This window comes from Artibeus jamaicensis, unplaced genomic scaffold (genome assembly GCF_021234435.1).
Source record: "Artibeus jamaicensis isolate MK-2021 breed Jamaican fruit bat unplaced genomic scaffold, CSHL_Jam_final contig_554, whole genome shotgun sequence".
NCBI lineage: Eukaryota > Metazoa > Chordata > Mammalia > Chiroptera > Phyllostomidae > Artibeus > Artibeus jamaicensis.
In genome coordinates, this window is record NW_026521885.1 from 1,267,525 (window position 1) to 1,277,139 (window position 9,615).

Below are 9,615 nucleotides of genomic sequence, written 5' to 3' on the forward strand. Positions count from 1 at the left end.
GTCTTATGACAGCCTCCCACAAGATTGCTCACCCTCTGATGCTCCTGGGAGGATCATGGGTCATTCCATCAATACTTGAGTCAGGCTGTGGTTGTGCCTTCTCCTTGACCTGTGTAGAGATGTGCAAAGTAACTGGAATGCCATGGCAGATCTTTTCCCTTGCACTCCTTATGTCTCAAACATGGGAAACACACTCTTGCTTCAGGGCCTTTTAACTTGTTGTTCCTGTTTTCTAGAATACTCTTCCCCCATTTGTCTGCACAGCTATCTCCATTACCTGCTTTAAATGCTGTTCAAGTAGTACCTCTTAGTGAGTGGTTCCCAGTTCCTCACCTTTCCATACCCTCTTTCTGCTCTATTTTTTCTACACAGGCCATATCATCATCTAACATGCTAAGAACTACATGTTATTATGAGTTGAAATAAAATGTTAATTAGAAAACCTTTACAGAATATGAGACTTGTGAGCTGACAATACACCTAAACAGGAAAAAAAAGTCTTATTCAAGCACAATCATATTTTAGTTACTTTTCCTGGGTATGAGAATTGTTAGAGCAAGTGTAAGTTCAGATCCAGTTGATTGAGATATATCCCTTTAATATAACCTCTGTTTCAGAGACTTATTTAAGAAATACATTTTTATTTTTATGTTTTGCTCACATTTCAGTCTGGGAAATAAGGATGCCTGTCATCTTATAATAAGTACTGCTAGCTGGGCACCAACCATGACATAAATAAAAACAGCAAAAGACCAACATAAAGCCAGCAAGGTGAGTGTAGGTGTTGAATTAGAGACCCTGACTCAATAGAGAATCACTCCTTTACCATCTAGGAACCAATGGCAGTTGGAACACAGTGGGGAGGTGGTGCTGAGGTGATAAATCAAACATGATCAGTTAGATTAGCTACATTACCCAAGCAGGAGTCCAAAGTGAGCTAGTCTCTGAGAATCAGCCTGTTTTAGGGCCTGCAGGGCACCTCCCCAATACTCCTGATGGCAAAGAGGACTATCCTGGGTGGAAAAGCAGTCCATCTAATAGTCTCAGTCAAAAAGTAATTCAGGTGAGTTAGCCTCAGAATGTAAGGAAGTTTCCTAAGAATCCTAAAACATCAATATCAAAGAACCTATGCACCACAATGTTCATAGCAGCACAATTTACAATAGCCAAGAGTTGGAAGCAACCTAGGTGCCCATCAGTAAATGAATGGATCCAAAAATTGTGGTACATATACACAATGGAATTCTATGCTGCAGAGAGAAAGAAGGAGCTACTACCCTGTGCAACAACATGGATGGAACTGGAAAGCATTATGCTGAGTGAAATAGGCCAGGTATTGAAAGACAAATACCATATGATCTCACCTTTGACAGGAAGCTAAACAACAAAACAAACAAGCAAGCAGGAAAAAAAAAAAACAAAGACACTGAAATAGAGAACAAGGGGACAGCGACCAGAGAGGAGAGGGAAGGGAAGTTAAGGGGAAAAAGGGGGAGGGATTTGGAGGAACAAATAGGAAGGACGCAGGGACGAGAACTAAGGGGGGTGGATATGGGAGGGAGGTGGGAAGCATGGGGCGGGGGAGGCTGGGATGGGAGAAATAGACAAAAAAAACTGTACTTGAAAAATAACTAAATAAAATAAAAAAACAAAACAAAAAAAGAATGTAAGGAAGTTTACTTTCACCAATTTATTTTGCTTATATTTTCCTTTTTATGCAAGCACTAGAGAGATCCATGATAAAAATCAGTGTCTTATGAAGTCTAAAAGAGCTCTTTCAATAAGTACAGAATAAAAATTGTATGTACTAAGAAAGTGTTGTATTATGGCTTAATTAGAAGCATGGCTTAGTTGTGAGATCATGCAATTGATAATTACCTTCCATTTGATCAAATATAATCCATATATTGCTGATTTATTACTGTGTTATCTGTCTTCCCTCACTGTAATGTCTACGAAGGCAAGACCTTTTTACAATTTGGTTCACTGTTGTACCCTCAGCCTCTTGAACATACCTGTGCATAGTGGGTGTTCAATAAGCATTTGTTACACACTTTCAACAAAGAGGATTCCAGGTAAAGTGAATCGGTATAACAAATCCTAAGGTGAGAACATGCTTACAGTGTTCCTGAAATAGCAAAGAGGCCACTATGGCTTGACCTGGGTGACTTCCTGGGTGGTTTGAAGCTGTTCTATTTACTCTGACTGCTAAAAAAGTTGTCATTTGACTTCTCAGATTCTTCACTGGCGACTTCTTCCTTAAAATATCCACTTCCAGAGACCAGGGACTGGTGGCTGGTATTAGCTTGGGTGCTTTGTGAATGTTCCAGTCAAGGCAGTGGCTCTAGGAGGCTCAATTCTTTCTGAAAACCTGCAGGATGTCACTGTCTCACCCAAATCATAAGAATCAAGGGCAGGGAATGTATCTGGATTTGAGTTTGGAGCCCTTAAACATTGTGCAAATTGTGTGATGTGGTATCCAGAGAGGCCTGACATAGGAAAGGAATGCCCTTGTTCTTGCCCATAAGGGAGTGAAGGGTGGGGGAAGGGGTGGGGGAATAGTGGTAGTGGTGGTAGTTCTGGTGTCCACATTGTCTAGGATGTGGCAGTAAGGAAAATGAAATGCACTGAGGTGTGGGGTGGGGGTGAAGTCCCTGGGAATTTGTTTGCTTAAGCATCTTTTCCTGGAATAGGGTATGTGTGTATGTTGGATAGAAGGGGTGTGTGGTTGTGATAGGCTATATTAATGGCCACCTAGCCCTGGATTGAACCTTGTTGGTCCAGGTAACCTTACTCAGACCTCTTGGGTGCCCTATACCAGGCCCTGAGATGCTCTTGATGATTCTTAAAGTTTCTAAAGTCCTCATATGCTTACTCACTTGACCTAAATCTCAGATCAACCAGTTTCCTCTTACAGTCCATCTTCTGGGAGCCCTCTGCTAGGATGTGTGTGTGTGTGTGTGTGTGTGTGTGTGTGTGTGTGTGTGTGTGTGTGTGGGTATGAGAGAGAGAGAGAGAGAGAGAGAGAGAGAGAGAGAGAGAGAGAGAGAGATTCTTCCCATGCAGATTAGAGTAGTGTTTCTGAAAGTTTGGTCTATCTAGAGTCTTGCATCCATGTCATCGAGTCATTGGCACACTGGAGTCATTGTATTTCTGTACAAGATATTGACTAAGACATGAGAATTGCTATGATTAAAAAGCAACTCAGATGATTTCTGTACATTACAGTTTTTGAGAAATGCTGGCCTAGAGGTTCCTTTGACCCTAGTCAGGGCAAATGGACAAATGAGACAATGATTGCAGTGAAAGGAAGGAAGTTCCACTGCCAGGGCAGAGATGCCAGGGACCTTTCAACCACTGAGGGAATTCTGTCTTCCTCTTTAAAGTAGGTCCAGACTCCCATTTCGGGCTGTTCTTCAGCTATTCTCAAGCTCCCAGGACTCTGGACTCTCAGATCTTGGCTGCCCAAGGAATGCTCAGGGAATCTCAGGGAATGCTCAGAAAATCCCCGCCCCTGAACTGATTGCTGAGAGGCAGTTCAACACCAGCTGGGGAGGAAGAAGCTGCTCTGACACTCTTAGCCCTGCTAACTCACTTCCTATCCCACTTTCCCTGTTAGAGTTTGTCAAAAGAACATCAGAGCTTGCTGAGAGTATCCAAAAGCCCTAGGTGCGGGTGGAGGGTGAGAGTAGAAACTGCATTGTGATGGTATGCAGATGTCCAGGATGAGTATCACCTTTGGGATGAAATAAAATCAACCTAGAAGTATCCACTGTGCCAGAACATTTGCCCAAAACTAGTATGTATCTGTAGCTAGCTTTGACTGAGACTCTGCTGAACCAGGTGCTGTGCTAAACCCTTAACTTGCATTATCTTATTCAGTCTTTACAAGGACTTTTCAAAGTGAGATCTCTTATCATCGAGAAAACTGACATCTAGAAAGGTAGTGTCATTTGCCCAAGGCACACAGTTTGCAAGCACAAAGGCTGAATTTGAACCTGGGCAGTCTGACTCTAGAACTTGTGCTTCCTAGCCAGGAATGATATAAGAAATGTGGATGCAGGAAGTGTAGGGAGGTGGTGTATAGTCAGGGATGGGATTGTCAGAAGATGCAAGATGAAATGAGGGGCAGCCAGAGGTACTGACAATTACTACAGCGGTAGAGAACTGGAACTAGAGTAGGAGCTGGGATGGGGGTGAGGGAGGAGGCATGAGATACAACAGGGTCTGAGCAAGGTTTTGTGTAGGTTTGGGGTAGGGCTCAGGGATAGACCTAGGATCAGGTGGGTCTGGATTGAGGAGTTAGAAGGGTTCAGGGATGGAGTTGAGATGGGATTTGTCTAGAAGTGAGAGTCAGGGATCGGGAAGCTTCTTGGAGGAAGTAAGTGTCTGAACAGTGCAAAACTTAGGGAGAACATGAAGCTCAATGATGAAGCTCAGTTGAATGTAAGGGACAGATGATAATCAAGGATGTCACTGGGGACTGGTCTGGGGTTAAGCCCAGGAAGAAGGTGAAGGTCAGTGCAAGGGTTGCAGTAGGAAGACTCAGGGAGTGATTGAAGCCACATATTTTCACCATGGGCTGGCCTGGGGTGAGGATCCCACAGCCTGGGAGGCTCCAGGCTAGCGCTTGATTCTTGGGTTGGTTTTCTTTTTCTGTACTCACTCCCTCGATGATCCCATCCACTCTCATAACTTTTAATACTGATTAGATGCTACTTATTCTGCAAGTATATCTATAGCCCTGATGATACTTTGTACTCCAGACTCTTCATCCAAATTACTCCATCCTTCATCGCTGTCTTCCTCAATTCAGCTAATGTTCCTACATCCTTCCCATTCTTCTGACTAAAATCCTGAGAGCTATCCTTGACTCCTTTCTTTCTGTCATAGCCCAATATCAACCTGTCATCAAACTGTAATGACTACCATCAAAACCAGCCCAGAATCTGCTTACCTCTCACCACCTCCACTGCATCACCTCATGTAAGGCACCATTGTCTCTGACTGGATTATTTGAATAGTCCCTAAATACTCTCCCTGTTTCTACCCTTGACTCTCTTCAATTGCTCTCATAAGGAAACTAGATTGATCATATATATGAAAATGGAAATCAGATCATGTTACCCCTTACCTCAGACCCTTCAATGCCTCTCCACATCACTCTAATAGCCAAAGTCTTCACAATGGCCTGCAAAAACCCTGTAGAATCTCTCACCACTCCCATTGTGGCTTCTCTGGCCATATCTTCCACCATCTTCCTCTCTAACTCTTTCCATGTCAACACACCAGCTTCCTGGGTAACCCAAGGGTGTGCTAGGCATGGCTCTGATTCCAGGGCTTTTACACACTTAGATCTCTCAACCTGGAACAGTATGGCCCCTCAGCTCCTTTGGGTGATGCTATCCCTTTAGCATTATTATCCCTTGGTTCAAATGCTATCTTCTCAGTAGGGTCTTCCATTACCACCATATTTAAACACTCCATACCCCTATAACTTTCTCTGTTTCATTTTCTTCATAGCACTGATCATCACCTAACATCCTGTATTTATGACTTTGTCTCTTTGTTTAATCTGCATGACAATAAGAGTTTTTGTTTGCTTTGTAGGCTTCTGGTATCCTGGGTCCTAGAAAAATACCTGGCACATTGTACCTCTGAGTAAATGCTCTGCCCAAGCTGCCATACAAAGTACTACAAAACTAGGTGACTTAAGCAACAGACATTTATTTTCTCCCATTTCTGGAGAGATCTTGCAGGAGTCTGAGATCAAGGTGTGAGCATGGTTGGTTTATTCAGAGGCCTTTCTCCTTGGCTTGTAGATGGCTGTCTTCCTCCTGTGTCCTCACATGATCTTTCCTTTGTGTGTCGGTGCCATAATATCATTTTGTTATAAGGATATCAGCTATATTGGAGTAGGGGCCACCCAAATGGCCTTGCTTTACCTTAGTTACTATTATAAAGACCCTGTCTCTAATATTCTAGGGTAAGGGGATCAGGACTTCAACACATGAATAAAGTGGAGCACAATTCAGCCCATAACACTTGATTAATCGGTTAATTAGTTTGCAGAGATGAATTGAAGCTCTTATGGTATAAGAATCATTGTTTAGGCTCAGGGATGGAGTGAGGCTTGGTGAGGACATAAGGGGATGGGTAGCAACAGAGCTCATAGAAGGGTTCAATTCTGGGGTGAATAAGGGTTGGGTAAAGAGTGAGGTGCCAGGAGTGATTGACATTGGGAGAGGGTACTTGTCTCAGCCAAAGGATGAGACACAGGAATGGGGTTAGGGAGAGGCCATGTAGAGGAAGATGAACAATTCGTGCATTGAGAGGTAAGGAAAGGAGAGATTGGTCAAGGCTTGACGAGAGGAGGTGAGAAGGGTTAGAAGGATGGCAGTGTTGTTGAGACCCTGGGACAGGATCAAGGATGTTGGGGATATCACTGATGGGCAAGATCACCTACTTATTTTGCAGGGTCCAGTGCAAAATGAAAATGTAAGTCTCTTGTTCAAAAAGTATTAAGAATTTCAAGATGGCAATAGCTAAGCCTTAAAACCAAACACAAGGAACCATTCCAAGTGCTAGGCCCTGTCCAAGTTTATAGTTTCAACACTCATGAAGCTGGTATTGCCTTATGGGATCTGGATCAGAAATGGAGACAGTGTAGAAGTTTGAACAAAGTTGGGTGGAAGGTTTGTCCTTTCACACTGTATTGGGAAATTTTTTAAAATCCTCACCCAAGGACATTTTTATTGCTTTTTAGACCGAAAAAGGGAGGTAGAGAAACATCAGCTCAACAGAGAAACATTGATGGGTTGTCTCCCATATGTGCCCTGACTGGGGATCTTATGTGCCTGGATCGGTGATCAAACCTGCAATCTAGGCATGTACCCTGACTGAAAATTGAATCAGCAACTTTTTAGTTACAGGATGATGCTACAACCAATTGAGCCACACTGGCTGGCGGGCCAGGTTTTGGGAATTTTTATTGAAATTTGATCTGCCTTTTGTCATCTTTTAAAATTATTAGCAACTGTACTTCACATTTTTTTTGTACCTGGGACCTCCAATGATCCTTAGTACCCTACACATGTGATTTTGATGTGTACTAAGGTGTGTTTGTTGAGATTGCCAATGCAGTGAGTAAGAGAAGGGTACATGATGAATGTGGCAGAGATGGGGAGAGGAGTCAAGGCTCACAAGAAGACCAGAATATCTCTCCAGAATTTAGATAGTGAAGATCTAAACTGTGCCAGTAGCCTAGGGCAGGTTAAAGTAACCATGATTTGGTTGATTTAAAAAAAAAAGTGCACCAGTGCCTTGGTTGGTGTGGCTCAGTGGGTTGAAAAGCAAACTGGTTTGTTTCTCTGTCGGGGTGCATGCCTGGCTTGTGGGCCAGAGTAAGGCTTGCAAGAGGCAATGGATCCATGTTTCTGTCCAACATGGATGTTTCTTTCTCCCTCCTTTCCCCTCTGTCTAAAAAATAAATACAATTTTTTAAAAAGTTTTTAAAAAAGTACACTGTTGACTGGGCAAGTCAGATAAGTCAGTGGCCAAGCCCTTCCCATCTTATTGAGAGGGTGATTATTCAAATCAAGCTCTAAAGCTTGTGGGGCTGGGTGGGAGATGGTGAAGAGGAAGGGCTTCAGACCTCCCCAGACAATCCCTGCAAGTACCCGAAGTCATCCTGAGGGAAGTTAGAAAACCCTCTGAGAAAGCCAAGATCTGGAGGAAGCCAAGATTCAGACTCCTCATGGAGAGAAAGTAGGGACCTGTTGGGACATCTTGGTGTTAAATTGAAGGCCGAGCTTTGCTGCAGCTCCACACCTTAGCTCACCCTCTCTCACCTCAGCTTTGCAAGAATCTAGTGACCTTGCGGCAGATGATGCTAAAGACATATGAAGACACAAGGTCTCTGACTCCAAGGTAGAGGAGGCATGTGTGCACCCTGTGAGCAACCAAATAAACACAATACATCTGAATATGGCCAAAGCTGACTTGTATTAGGCTCATACTAAGCACCAGGCACACTTAATGTGATTATCCCTCTTGCTCTCCTCCACCAACTTTTGAGGCAGGTACTATTATTATCATTCTCAATTAACAGATGAAGAAAATGAGATGCAGTCAAGTTAAATCACCTGCTGAGGGTCATAGAGTTGATCAGTGGTACCAGCAAATATTGAAGCAGGCAGCATGTTGCACAGGTGTTAATATTCTTCCCACTCTTGGCATTTACAGAATCCCCCCCTTTATAGTTTCTGCAAACTGAGTACTGAGAATGTAACAGTCAACACAGGTTGGGGTGGAGAATCCCATAAGACTTCAGAGTGGAGATGTCATCTGAACTACGTGGGAAGAATGAATACAGCACAAAGAGGCTGATGATAGTGGGAGGAAAGGCATTCTGGGCTGAGAGGAAACTATTAGACTAGTAGTACTGAAGCCAGAAGCTTAGGTAGGGGGCTGGGAGGAGGGCAGAAACAATAGATCCTTGCTTCATACACTGAAAGCTAGGTGAAGTCTCCTGTAAATATAGTGGTTGTTAACTTCAGGATGGGGACATGGTGGTGGACTAAGAGGCTTCAGGAAGTAAATTTCTGAAGATTTCCAGTTTCCCTATCAGCCATGACCCAGTCTCCCTCCCCCTGAACTGAGAGTGCCAAAGACATATACAGTGTTTGGGCCCCCAAGGAGCCTCATTCTTGTTCTCATGTGATCCTGTTTTTTGTTGTTGTTGTTTTTTTGGGGGGTGGGGAACCCACCTCACAGGCTAGGGGCTTGTAGTCCTGCTGCCTTCAATGGGGAGAGGGTGCTGAGGGTCTTTCCTGGGCAGGGAGGGAGCTCCTGAGGCCATGAAAGAGTAAGCAACCCAGGAGCAGACTCTGAGAAGTGGAAGCAGAAATGGAGGGGAAGGTGCTATAGAGAATGGGGGAGGGGGGAGAGGAGGCAGTGAAGAAGCTCACCCAGCCAAGGCTGTTTTCTGCTAATCCTGAGAGCTGGGTGAGAACAGGCCTCGAGGTGATGGAAATCTTCCCCTACTTCTATTTTCCCTGTCACCCTGCTACAGGACAGGTTGGAGTTTCTCTGCCTGAAATCTGCTCCAAAGCACCAAATTGGGAGGGAGGGTGCACCAACTCCAGTGCCTGGCTGGGCTCCAGAGGTACAGAGAACAAAAAAAGCCCTGAAAACTCAGCAGGGCACACCTGATCCCTCCAAGGAGGCTTTGGCAGAGGAGATCCTGAGCGCTCTTAGAAAAGTTCACCTCATTGCCTGGTTCTTCCTAGACTTGTATCATCATTCTATTACTAGTGTCTTGTCCTGTCATGCTGAACCTCCCACAGCACTGCCTCCTGAGTGTCCCCATTCCCCCACCCACCCAGCACTCCCCATGCAGGCCTAGGAGATTCCTTCTTCTCCCCTTTCTGACCTGAAGAGTTTTCCAAACCTATTTCCTCTATTTCGCTGCAGTCCCGCTGCAGTATCCTTCCCATTTCCCAGATTTGACAGGAGACTTGACAGGAGAGAAGCTGGCCATCACCTGGCAGGGTGGGGAGATTATAAAAGAAGAAGCCAAGGTCATCCAGTCATTGGTGGAAGGCGGCATCTACC